The following is a 14,279-nucleotide window of genomic DNA, read 5'->3' on the forward strand; positions in this document are numbered from 1 at the left end:
GTAAAATAACTTGCCCAGGTTCAAACTGCTAGTGAACAGCAAAGCTAGGACCCCAGCCTGAGCCACCGTGCTCTGTTGCTGCTTTTAGAGACCAGCTCACCCACTGGCTTCACTACATGTGTGAAGAAACAGAGACTCGAGTCTGCTAGCAAGCTGCCAGCAGAGCTAAAAACTAGACCCCTGGTATTTGGACCTTTATCCAGAGCCTTCCTGCTGTGTGTCACTGCCCCTCACGATGCACAGAAGCTGTATTTGTGGTAGCAAGAGGTTGTCATTTGCTGAATGACATGGGCTAATGGTTTAATAGCAACCCCTGCCTACCTCACTTCACAGGACTGCAGGGCCAGCACCATAGGAGAAATAAAGATGATGTAATCAAATGCTATCTAAATAATGTATACTTTTTGAGCCCTGAATAAATCACTCAGCTGTGGAATACATTCACGTTTAATATTACTAGGATATATAAAATGATTTAGGATTGGGGGGGATTGTAAGTAAAGAAAACTAAAATTCCACAGGGGCTAAATATTTCTAGGTGGGAAGACTTGTATTTTTTATAAGCACCTCCTCTCTCTCCAATTCCCATGCACATGACCTTCATTCTTTGTTTATAGATTGTGGGTGTCACCCTTGGAAACAGGCACTTTCCCAGAACAAGTAAGAACTAATGTTAGCCAATAGGAGAGAATACTAGTCAGCCCTCAGGGGAGAGGATGGCCATTAAAATACAGTACATAAAGGGATGAGCTGCTGGTATTTATCTCCAAGTCCAGCTCGCAGAGCCGTTCTCTGTTGCCAAAAGTGATCTAACATCTCCCTGCATAGCTTGGCTTCAGATGGTGAGATTTTCTTTATTTTTTCGTTCCATTCCACATTCATTCCAGTAATTATGAAAAAAGAAAGGAGTTTATGACACGTTTGGGGAGACTGACCCAGTGTATCAACTTTACTAAGAAAGGACATAATGGTTTTGGCAAGATAAGAGAATTTCATTCGGAAATTCCAAAGACATCTTATCCCAATGGAATTACTTGACTTGCCAAAAATCAAAGTTGTTTAGCTGGCTGGGGCAGGGACCTAAGCCAGATGATTAAGGGTGACACTCCTGGACAATCCACACAAGAGGCTTTCAGAAAGGCACTCTGATGCTGCGGCTGGTGGTGTTCCACCTGCATTCAATCACGATGAGCCAGCAAGGTGAGATCAACAGCAAGCCCCAGAAACCTGGCCCTCTAGTGACACAGAATCTCTGTGAGGTATGGGAACAGAAACAGTGGTCTTCATCTCAAATCGTGACACTATAAAGTAGTCCCACGACCTGCCTACTTTGGGCCTTACAGCAGAAACTGAATAAAATGCATTCCTATTATCTTAAAGACCAAATTGACTCCCAAGCCCTCTAAACTAATATTAGTATGTGGTAAATGCCTGATGAAGATGAAAGCAGCTAAAAATTTGGGATGAATTTCTTGGAGAGATTCTAGAATTTCCTTCCCTAGTTTTCCTAGTTTTCATTTCAAACAAGATTCGGAAATGGTTTCCTTGTGGTTCAGCTCAAATTCAAAAGAATTGCTTCAATGGTGTCTCCAACCCCCTTGGCCTAAATGTTCTCACTTGCAAAGAAGATTCCACTTAAAAGGAAATCCAGCCAGTTTATGCTTAACCACAGCAACTCCTCCTTTACACCAAGTGAGAAAGTTGGGCTGGGTGGAAAAATGGCTGAAAAATGGTGAGTTTTGCATGAAACTGAGTGTAGGTATTGTTTGAAAACCAGAGAACCCCAGAATCTCAAATTTCATGGGCCTCCAATATCATTTATTTCAAACCATATAACGAATTGCTCAAAAAAAAAAAAAAATCTCTGATCTGTTTGGCAAGCAGGTTTCTCTTCCCACAGAGGGACACAGTTAACCGTAGGGCCTCTATAACTTACATGTCACATGGAATCCAGCCTTACTTGGTAAAGGGAACATTAACAAAACATCTTAGTCATGGTCATTTGGTTACAAAGAACAGAAAACCATTCAACTTTTAAATCATTTTTTGAAGAGCTTATTGGAAGGAAAGCACAGGTTTCAGGGGAAGTACAGAGCGTCAGATGCTTTCTCCCTCCCTCCCTCCCGCTCTCCCCCATCATCCCCTTTTCCTCATCTCCAGCTTCTGTTTCTCTTTGTAACTCACGCCTTTCTCTTGCTTTTGCAGCTTCCACTTCATTATGATTTTCTAGCTCTGATATAGGACAGTTTTATTTTGTTTGCTTGTTTTCTGTTTTTTACATTTACCCTCATTTTTGTCATCATGTTTTATTCTTTTCTGTGGAGAACAAGCCATGGGAATTGGCTTTCAGCAATGGACTCCTGACCTGACCAAAGCCAATAAATCATGAGACTTTTGCTGAGACTTCAGAGAGGTGGGATGTGGAGGGGAGAGGACACGAGGCTGGAGCTGCCAAAGTCATCCTGTCCCTGTGAAGTGCAAGACTAAGGCCAACACAGCAGAAAGGGCAAAGGGCTGGAAAGAAGCTAAGTCCTGATGGAGGCTTTCTGAAGTCTGAATCCCAGCTGTCCGTGAGAACAGTCCTGCTTTTCGTTTCATGAGCCAATCACTTTATTTCTTGCCTAAGTCATCCATCAACACAGCTGTCAGCCTTGGATTGCCACTGAGTCAACCCCATTCCTCCACCTGGCCTTGCGCTCCAGTTTCATGACTAGCCTAGTTAGGAAGGATGTGCTCAGGTAGAAGTGCAGTTTAATGTGGTTTCTAGGATATTCTTTCCAGGGTAAAAGGGGGCAGAGGAAGAAAAATAATTTATTCTTTCCAGGGTAAAGAGGGCAGAGGCAAAAAAAAATCAACCTCTTCCATTTATATTCATTAATCAGAGTCCTTGATCTGACAATTAGCCTAATCATATTTTTACTATCCTGTCTTCACTAAGGTCATGAATGTCAAAATATAAAAGATCAAAGTATGCAGAAATCACTTCAGACTTCATAAATAATGCTTGTGATTTTTTTCATATGCAAGTCTAATGAAAATTGAGAAAATGATGTGTGCATTTCATAGTTATTTTCTTGTGGACATGCCAACTTCATCTTAAAATTGAAGACTATATTTAATGACTTCGAGGTTCAAATTTAAGTCATAAATGAAATTGCATCTGGTAAGGTGTACCTTACATTCTGCTTCAAAGACTAAGTAACCCAAGTCTTTGATTTAGAAATATTTCCACTTTAATAAGTCATGATGCAAATCTTTCCCCACACCTCTTGTTTCAGGACATCCAACTTACTGCACCACAAAATAGTAAATCTCAGGCTCAGAACTCCTTTCTTTTCCAAGAATTATACTAGTGAAGTTGTTCCTTGCCTCAATTAAAGCCTACATTTGTTTAGAAAGGGCAAGAGCATAACTTCTACATATATGTTTAAATTCCACATCTAACATTGTAGAGGAATAAACCAGATTCCACCAGCTTTCTGTGTTGACACCCACAGGCAGTGCAGATTGCATCCTGGGAAAAAGAACAAGGGCCTAGCTCTATCCCCAACTGTACATACTAGCTGTGTGGCCTTAGCAGGTTGTGTGTAATCTAAGCCTCTGTTTCTTCACATATGAAGTACTGACCTTACACTCTATAGATAGTAATATCAACCTTATGGCTTTATTGGGGTCATGAAATGAGGTGGTATATGTAAAGCATATAATAGACATTCAGTGCTCGTTACCAGCTACTACTTAAGGTAATAATTGCCCTTCATAATAGAAACATTCATAATTCATAAATGCCCATTTTCTACCAGTTGTCAACATACATGCTACATTGCTGTAAACCTTGCATAGTTATAAAATTCAATTTCCATCTTTCATAAATTGAAACATTAACATCCTGCTAAAGCTACTGAAATGTCTGATTCTGCCACTGACTGGTGGTATAACTTGGGACAAACATGTAATCAATCTGTGGCTTTGCTTCTGCATTAGTAAAATGACAAGATTGGACTGTTCTAAATGAATTTTAGTGTCTCTTCCAACTTTACCATTCTTCTGAGTCTTATATGTCAGTTAAATGACTGTTTGATATACACGAGTCATCATGGGATAATTGCATGTTTATCGTAAAGAAACCCATATTCCTCTCGGAGGAAGGCAAACTGTTGACATCTAAAATTAGTCTGTCAAATAATATTACCTCACGAAAGAAAAAGAGGTGATGGTAGTACAATTCATGCTCAGATTTTGTAATTTGGGAAATCTCTAAAAATTGAGAGATGTAAGAGGTGATGACAGAACAATTCATATGCTCACATTTTGTAATTTTGGAAATCTCTAAAAATGATTCTCAAAGGTAGAAAGTGAAATGGAATTTAGGGACATAGAGATAGTCACAGAAAAGTGTGTAGCAGAACACACCATTAGGCTTACAATCTGCAACTCCATATATAAATAAGCCTCCAAACCCAAGTTGCCTTAGTTATTGGAAACCCAAATGACTGACATATTTCTATTTTCCTGGAAATGCAAAACAGACTTGTGTAATTAACCATTCCTTTGGTATTTATTTTGAAACCAACTGTGCATTTTTTGGCCTCTTCACATGCAAATAATGCCAATGCCTATGCAGTTCCACAGAATTCTTGTGCAGTTCTCACTCGTTCTACCCATTTCTTTTCTTGCCCTCCTCTCCATTACCTCATAAATGGTGAACATTTCAGAAATAACTATCCCATTAGAAGAAGGTCTCTACACGTCGCCTATAAGGCATGAGAGGAAAAATTCAAAAGATGCCTTTGCATAAAAGTGGGAAAAGGAGCAGAAATGAAATTTCTAATGGACATAGTAATGCAAGAAAGTGCTGTGCCTGAAGAACCCAGCTTCTCTCTGACAGATGGTACGCTGTGCATGCAGCTAGACAAGCAGCGTTCAGGGGCTTGCTCCATTGCAAATACAGAAACAACAAAAATGCATATTGATTTTTAAAGAGATGTGTAATTAAGTATGACATTCTAACTGATAGAGATTTACCAAGGCAGAACAGCTGGATTTGAGGGGTCCTAATATGGGATACTGTTTAATTTATTTAAATGTTATTCCTAGGATGGCAAAACTTCAAGAAATTCAACTTGTGTATGTGTGTCTTTGTGTCTGTGGGTTTATGTCTGTGTGTGTGTGTGTGAACACAACTGGATCTATGGCTTAAGGTGGTGCATACCCATTTGAAATTTTCTTGGAGGTTAGAAAAGCAAAGGTTGCAACCCTTATACTCAGTTGCCTTGGGCAAGCAAGAAAAATATCTGTCAAGACCCAGGTCTTGCTGTTAAGGCTGGAGTTGAGAAATGCCCTCCAAATGCCTTCAAGTCAACATTAGCTATGACAGAAGCAAGACTATTATTTAACAGTAGCAGCAAACGTCAAAAACAAACTGTGCCTGGCATTTTGACAAGACACTATTGAAAGAGAACCACTTTTTCAGCACTTGTGTAACCGTGGGAGAGAACTCGACAATTAATATCCTGAGGTCTGGTAAGAGGATTTCCAGGCTGCTTGGTGGTTTCCTTCTGATACAAATGAAAGGAGCAGGCAAGTGGAGGACATGGGCAAAAATAATCTGAAACAATGAGGCCTGGAGAAAAGGACTGATACATCAGAAATCAGGTACCTTGTGGCTAATTAAAATGTAACTCCTCCCTCAGGAGACTGCACTCTCACCGTGGTGACACTATAAAGTATGAGGACAAAGCCATCATCCCTAGGTGAAAATAAGATGCTGACAAAACCTATCTCCTCCCTCCCACCTCCTTTCCTCGCTCTCCAGCAGCCTCGTGTCATCCTGCGGCACCCTACCTGAGCTTCCCTCCATGGAAGCAGCCCCTGCCTGAACTGGCCAAACCCTCAGCCCTGCAGTCAATCAATCAATTAATCAGTATAATAACAACCAGCCAGTTTCTGTCCTATGTCCTTAGGAACTTGCTCCCTGTTAACTAAGCGACAAGTAGAGCTGTGGCAAGGTGTCAGCAGGCACAGTGATTCGTGTACTCTGCTTCCTCTTATTTTGACAGAAACATTAGGGGAGCAACCTAATCCAAAGGAAATGCCAATGTCATGGCTCCATACTCATGCTTTGAAGTGAATGAGGAGAGAGGGAATGGAACTAATATTTCATTGGACGGCCCTTATGAGCTAAGCCTTTGAAACGTTATCACATTTAATGTTAACAGCCCTCAAAGAAAGGTGGTATTGTGTCTCCATCTTACAGGTAGAAACCTGAAGTTTAGAAAGCATGAGGAACATGCCCAGCGTCCCAGTCTGCAAGTAACTTACCCAGAGTTAAAGCCTGCATTCTCTCTCTCCCACAGCTGACTCTTCCTTGGCTCTCTCTGCCACAGCCCAAGTTCACACCTTGATCAGACTCAGAATGTTTTTATTTTTTATTTTTATTTTTATTTTTTTGAGACAGAGTTTCACTCTTGTTACCCAGGCTGCAGTGCAATGGCATGATCTCGGCTCAGTGCCACCTCTGCCTCCCAGGTTCAAGAGATTCTCCTGCCTCAGCCTCCCGAGTAGCTGGGATTACAGGCATGCGCCACCATGCCTGGCTAATTTTGTATTTTTAGTAGAGATGGGGTTTCTCCATGTTGGTCAGGCTGGTCTCAAACTCCCGACTCAGGGATCTGCCTGCCTTGGCCTCCCAAAGTGCTGGGATTACAGGCGTGAGCCACCGCACCCGGCCTTCGTTTTAAATAAGAGCCTGACAATGATGCTGCTTAATAAAGGGAACACCAGGAACTGTGGTGGGTGGGGCAGTCTTACTTGCAGGCCTCTTAAAAAGAACCCCCATGGGCAGATGTAGATCCTGCCTGAGCCAAAGCATGCCCTGCCTGAGAAGAAACATGAGTACAGTAGCCATTTAAATCCTCAAAGAGAAGCCAAGCCCTATGTTTTAAAAGCCCTCCCTTCTACCCACTTCCTCTACCTGCAACCTTTACTACCACCGGACCAGACTTTCTGTTCTTGAGAGTACATACACGTATCTATGCACATGGGTTTCCTGTCCATACCATCCAAGGAGAAAGGCCTTGACCTCCAGCTGGGTCTGCTCCTTCCTTCGAACCCCATTGGTACCTGTGCCCATACCTTTCAGAGCTTTCTTGACTAGTGTCAACACGCTGCTCTTCCTCTTAAAGAACGCACCATCAATACAGCCCAGGCACATGGCTCCCACAAAACTAGCCACTTATATAGTATGGGGTCACATCAAAAATGACACCATCCAGCATAGTCATTCATACAGACTTCTCTCACACTAAACCTTTTTATAAGGTGAGAAGTCAAAACCTGTGAAAACTGTTTCTTTTCAGCTGGGTGCAGTGGCTCACTCCTTAAATCTCAGCACTTTGGGAGGCTGAGGCAGGAGGATCGTTTGATCCCAGGAGTTTGAGACCAGCCTAGGCAACACAGTGAGACCCCGACTCTACAAAAAGTAAACAAAATTAGCCAGGCATGCACCTAAGGTCCCAGCTACTAAGGAGGCTGAGGTGGGAGGACTGCTTGCCCTGGCTGAAGGTTGAGGCTGTAGTGAGCCATAATCACACCTTTGCACCACTGCACTCCAGCCTGGGTGTCAGAGGAAGACTCCATCTCTCAAAACTAAATAAATAAATCAATAAAAATTTAAAAACTATCTCTTTCCTGTCTGTCAGATTTCCACCTGGGTCTGGGTCTCTGGAAGCTGTGGCAGGGCAGAACAGCTGCTATGGAAAGGGGCTTGAGGTCCAAATCAAGGACATTCCCAGGCTTTCTAGAAATGCTTTTTATTAACTTTCTAAAGAAACCCAGACTCCAGAGTGGAGGAACACATTCAACATGAATACATCTACGAAGTCTTTCCCTTTTCTCCTAAAAAGCTAAGATTGCATTCCTATCAGCAATGCCTACAATGCCAAGTCACTTATTTCCGTGAGAAATGCATATGCAACATGAGGCAGGAGCAGCGAAGGGACTTTCAGGGACAGCAGACAGGTCTGTGGTGATGAGGAAAGTCTTTGGTCACCGGAGTGAAGTCAAACCAGGGTTTGAAACTGCTGTGCCACCCAGAAAAATGTGGATGTTGGCAGCCGTAAAATGGGGTCAATACCCACAGAAGTGTGCTGGGGATATTCCCAGGAGGCACCAGGGAGACACTTGGTTCATTCCCTCCCACACATTTCTCCTTTTAGGTGAGAGGACAAGATGAAAGTGAACCCCTTCCTTCTTTCTCACCACTCCAAGACTTAGATACAAAGTTTACATTTTACGTATTTTAAAGACCATAATTTTGTTTTAAACTTTGCCACCAAAAGATATTTTCTTATAGTCATGTTCACTATCAATCACTAAGGGAGAAAAGTATTCTGTTGTGAACAGAGTACCGCAAAACGTTTTACAACTGTGGCAGACACTGCCAGGGATCACCAACATTTGGTTCCCTCTCCCTTTGGAGGACGGGTTACACATCCCAGCCCCCTTGCAGTTAGGGCCACAGGATTGGTTCCGGCCAATGTGCAGAGCAGAAGTGCAGCACATTCCTTCTAGGACCAAGCAGAGAAGAGTGAGTATGAGAACCCATGCCCATTCTTCCCCTGCCTTGGCAAGCGAGTGAGGCTGCCTGTCTGCAGTGGGGCACAGTCTCCCACAAACCGGAGTGTGTATGTCACGTAAGTGGGAAATAAACCTGGTTATGTAAAGCCAAGTTACGCATCAATGAAAACAAGCTGCCATTTCAAAATCAGATTATCCAAAAATATTTAAGGATCACTCATTTATTCTTTCTGGGGAAAAAACTGAACCAAACTCAACTTTAGTATGAATTTTACACATATTCCAGGAAGATATGCTTCAACATGCCCTGATGTGCCTTGAGGACAGACATGATCTTGATATGCACTAGGATCTGGGACTTTGAAAATTCCACAAAGATCTGACTTTATAAACATCTTTAAGTTTCATCTTAAATTTGTCAGTCTGCAAGCTTCCCAAGCCCAGGGTGTGAGACTACGCACCCCAGGTGCATCCAGCTGATCCTGAGGTGATGGGCCAGCACTTTGCCTCTCTGTAATGTCCTGCTGGAAAATCTCAAGCTTTTTTATTAATATAAGCAGAAAAAATTGTTTCAAAACAGAACTGTCACTGTCATACTTTGGTGGAGCAGACATTCCCAAAAGATCTAGGAGTGACATGTGATGACTATAAAGGGAATAGAAATGAGTTTGATCCAATGGCAGAAATTCCCAGGGAATGCATTTTAGAAACTTTTCTTCTGAAACAGTTTCAGCACTTGAGTTATTTCTTTGCTTTGTCTACTCAACTGCTCATCACAATGAATTGGACCATGATCACATTCTGTGCAAGTTTCCCCAAAAAGTGTTTCTAAAAGAGAAGCAAATCTTGCAAATGAAACAGTCTCAGGGAAGCGCAGTAGCAGTAGGTGGATTTACGGTTTTCAGAATGGCAATCAAAAACGATTGTTTTTCAATGGCAATATGTTTCCCAAGTGCTTATTACTTTTAAAGTCCACGTTCAGGGAGGCCACAGAATGATTAGCAGTTACAAATGCTGCCATGTGAAAGCAGCAGAGGACACGGTTACTAGAGCACAATTTTGATTTGGAATCAAAACTGCCCTTGTTCATGAAAATCCTCACAGAAACGGAAACCAGGGAAACAGTGAAAAGGAAAAATCGCCCATATATGGCAATCAGTTTTGACACGAGGCTCATCAATAGCCCAGTCTTTCCAAGGCACATCATTATCTATCTGATCTGCCAAATCTGATACTTAACAACATTGTCTTCAGAACAGTTGACATAGCCTGGAAAAGTCTATCTTGTAAATCACAAAGAAAGATGACAGGTTTCACAGATCTCATCAGCAATAAAAAGAAGGGAGGCATAAAAGAGCAGATGCCAGTGTACTTGCTGGCACAATGAACTGAATGAACTATATGTATTTCAATGAGGAAAAAACCCTTTACATCCCGATTTTTATTGAGGCCTAGTAAGAAACCACTGACTTAACCTATTTATCTCAGCTCCTAACTAAACCGAGTTTTTGAAAGGTAAAGACAAATGATCAGGGAGATGGCATGATTTTGTAGTACAAAAAAGTGGTGGGGAAAGCCGAATCAGGTGTCGGGTAGGCATGCTGCAGCTTCTTCCACCTACCCTAAATCCATAGAAATAACAAAAAGAAAGAGATTTTTAAAAAGGAATCCACAACTATACTGCAAAATAAGTACATTCTGTGAACCAGAAACTACAAGGAATCCCTGAAAGCAACAGTGAGCAGCTGGATGGAGGGAAACCACAGCTTGAAATACTCAAGGAGAGGACTTGCTAAATATGAAACCAGAGGCATCCTAAGCTCTGAGGTAGCTGATGCTGGGAGCTGGAAATGCAGGGCAACTGACCTTATGGGTTCAACCAGGCTTCTGTGAAAGCAGCCAGTCTGGCCAACCCTTCTACACTTCTCCTACTTGCCAACCTTGGACCAGGCAGAGACAGCATGGTATCTACCCCATGATGTGAGTGGTTTAGTGCAGACAGTCTCAAGAAGCATGGCAATGTGCCCAAGGCAAACCAGGGAGCACTCACAACTGGAGATCGGCTGGTGGTAGGCTCATCCCACCCTTCCCTGCAATGGCTCTTTAGAAGTGCTTGGAACTTTAGAAGAGCAATTAATATTCTCAGAAAAAATACAAGAATGGCAATATACTTCCATGTCAAAGTACAGCAATCTTAGAAATTAAAATTGCTATCAATAAAATTAAAAACTCAACTGCTGGGCTGAATGGATGGATACAGCTGAAGAGCAACTCGCTGAGCTGGAACACCAGTTATGTAATTCTTCTAGATGGTAGCACAACAGAGAAAAGCTAAGGGCTATATAAAAAACAGAAACAGAAGGTCAAATATATCTAGAATACAGAACTTTTAGAAGAAAAGAATAGAGAAAGTGAAAAAAGGAACACTAACAGCAAATACAGAAGTAAATTTCCCAGAATTCAAAAGATATATCTGACTGAACAGGATCAACAGGAAAAGACCCACTCCTAAACATATCATAGTAAAATTTCAGAACACCTAGGGTGATAAATATCTAAAAAATAAATACTCTAGCCTGTAATCCCAACACTTTGGGAGGCCAAGGCAGGTGGATCACCTGAGGTCAGGAGTTCAAGACCAGCCTAGCCAACATGGTGAAACTCCGTCTTTACTAAAAATACAAAACTTAGCCGGGTGTGGTGGCGGGTGCCTATAATCTCAGCTAGTAGGGAGGCTGAGGCAGGAGAATCACTTGGACCTGAGAGGCAGAGGTTGCAGTGAGCCGAGATCATGCCACTGCACTCCAGCCTGGGTGACAGAGTAAGACCTTGTCTCAAAAAAATAATAAAATAAATAAAAATAATTAAATAAATAAAAGAGGGGGAAAGAGATTCTAATTAAAATCCCAATACAGTCAAGGCACTGAGGTAAGTCCCTGCTCAAATGGTGAAAAAGAGTATAGATGACACCCTTCCTTCCCACCTGACCTTTGAGATCACTCCAGGTAACATCAATACCAACATTAACATCTGGTCACCCATGCATTGGACCTCCACTCCACTGCTGTTCATCTCTACCCACTTCAGTGAACTATGTAAATACAGTTGTTTAGATCACTCTTTGGACCTCATAAAGATCTGGAAATGTTCCACTATATTCCTCTTTGCTTACAAACTCCAAACTTACCACCCTTACCCTTAAACTGGATTTTTAATCTCAACACTTGCAGTCATTTGACTTCATCCCATTTCCTCACACCATCAGGTCAGCACTGCTGATTCAACTTCCTTCCCCAATTTGCATGGATCCCATGATAACGTCTGTGGATATTTCACTGGGAGCCTCTATTAATTTTTCACATATCTTTGTGCCATGCCTACCAGTGAATTATCAGCTACAATCAATGTATTTCATCATGACGGGTCTACACTCCTGGGCTGCTGAGCCCACTGACATGGCAGAACAATGTCAATTGGCTCTACTGCAAATATCTGACCTCTATCCTCACATGGATCCTTGATGGCCTCAACACTGTCTAGCAATTCTTTCTTCATCTCTAGTCAGTTCCTATGTCCATTCTTCATAGATGTTGTCCAAACGTCCATCATTCTTTCAAAGTTCGCTAGTTGCCCCAGAACCCTTCACTCCCAATAAAAGATTCAGTATATAATCAGGCTTTTCTTTAAGATATTTTGTGAACTATTTTATTAGTATACAAGGAGGGATTTTATATGTTAAGATACAGCAGGTTAGAAAAACATTTTCAATGTAAAACAACATCTTCTTTATCATCAAGATTAATTCATCCTTCCAATTGTACTTCATTGTACCAGTTACTCTCTGCCTGAAACTTCCTCCTACCTTGGCTTCATCCCATCACTTTTCTGGTTGTCTTCCTATCTTTTTTTTTTTTTTTTTTTTTTGAGACTAAGTCTCACTCTGTCTCCAGGTTGGAGTACAGTGGCGCAATCTCGGCTCACTGAAACCTCCGCCTCTTGGATTCAAGTGATTCTCCTGCCTCAGCCTCCCGAGTAGTTGGGACTACAGATGCCCACCACCACACCCAGCAAATTTTTGTATTTTTAGTAGAGACAAGGTTTCACCATGTTGGCCATGCTCTCGATCTCTTGACCTCGTGATCTGCCTGCCTCAGCCTCCCAAAGTGCTGCAATGACAGGTGTGAGCTTTCCTCCTACTCTTGATCGCTCTTCTCTTTTCACCATAACATGCTCCCTATGTGATTTCATCCACTCCTAAGGCAACATTTATTACTGTCACATGCTGATGACTCCACATTTACATCCAACAGCCCAGACTCAAATATCCGAGTGCTTATGGCACCTTTATCAGATGTGCCCTACATAACTCAACCTCAACACATCAAACCAAACTTGTTAACTGTACCCATTCGCCTGCTTCTCTACATTCTCTTTTAGTTTATGGAAACATCATCCACCTAGTTTCTCAAGATAAAAAAAAAAGAACTTACCATTGACTCTTCCTTATCCTTAACCTTCACACCCAAGTCACCAAGTTCAGGTGATTTTATTCCAAAATGTGCCCCTCATTCTTCATTTCCAATGTCACTACCCATCTCATCTCTCTCACCTGGACTCTCCCCCTTATTTTATGCATAACTACACCAGTGAGTGGCAACCTGGGTGGCACATCAGAATCACCTGGGGAACTTTTAAAAATCCTAATGCTCAGGGAATACCCCAGACTAATTATATCAGAGTCTCTGGGGGTGGAACCCAGACACCAGCATTTTCTATAGGTCCCCATATGATTCCAATATGCAGGCACATTTAAGAATTTTCCAGAATTGAAAACATGAGCTCACAGATTGAAAGTACATGCCAAATACCAAGCAAAAAAAAAAAAACAAAAATAAAACAAATCTACAACTAGTCAAATGATAATGCAGCTGAAAAATGTTAGAGGATAGAGAGAAAGTCATGCAAATATCCTAGAGTGAAAAGACAGATTATCTAGAAAAGGAAAGAAAATTACGGTAATGGCAGACTTATTTGTAACATTAGGTGACAGAAGACAATGAGATAAAAATCTTCAAAGTGCTGAGGGAGGGAAAAAAACTATGAACCTATAATTCTACAGCCTGCCAAATTATTCTTCAAGAATGAAACAGACCTTTTCAGACACACAAAGCTAAGACTCTACTATTCAGACCATCACTGGAAGAATTACAGAATATACCTCATTACAAAGGTAAGTGAGCCAATAGGAATACAGAAGTATTTATTGATATTAACCAAGTCTGGCTTCTGCCTGGAAAATACAAGATGTATGAAACATATGCATCATTGAGAGGTCCCAATGGTCTTAAAGAAGGTAAAACAGCTCAGTGCAAATAAAGAAATTTTACATTAAAAGTTTTAGCAGGGCTCTGGCTAATTTGAATTGTTTTCTTGCACTTTTGTAGAATTTATCCCGTTTTCAACTGTGCAGATTTCTATAACTTGAAATAATCAAAGAAAGTACTACCAATCTAGCAATGTTTAAAAAATGTTTCCCATTTTCTTTCAATGAAAAAAATAGGTTTTATACATTTATATATTTATCAAAATATCAAAACAATTTTATTATTTTGCTATAATTATCTTATTTTCTAGATGACCTGAAAATAATATAAGAACACCAATGATAATCATTCAATCTCACCAATACTATATAGAGTTGA

The sequence above is a fragment of the Chlorocebus sabaeus genome, chromosome 10 (assembly GCF_047675955.1).
Source record: "Chlorocebus sabaeus isolate Y175 chromosome 10, mChlSab1.0.hap1, whole genome shotgun sequence".
NCBI lineage: Eukaryota > Metazoa > Chordata > Mammalia > Primates > Cercopithecidae > Chlorocebus > Chlorocebus sabaeus.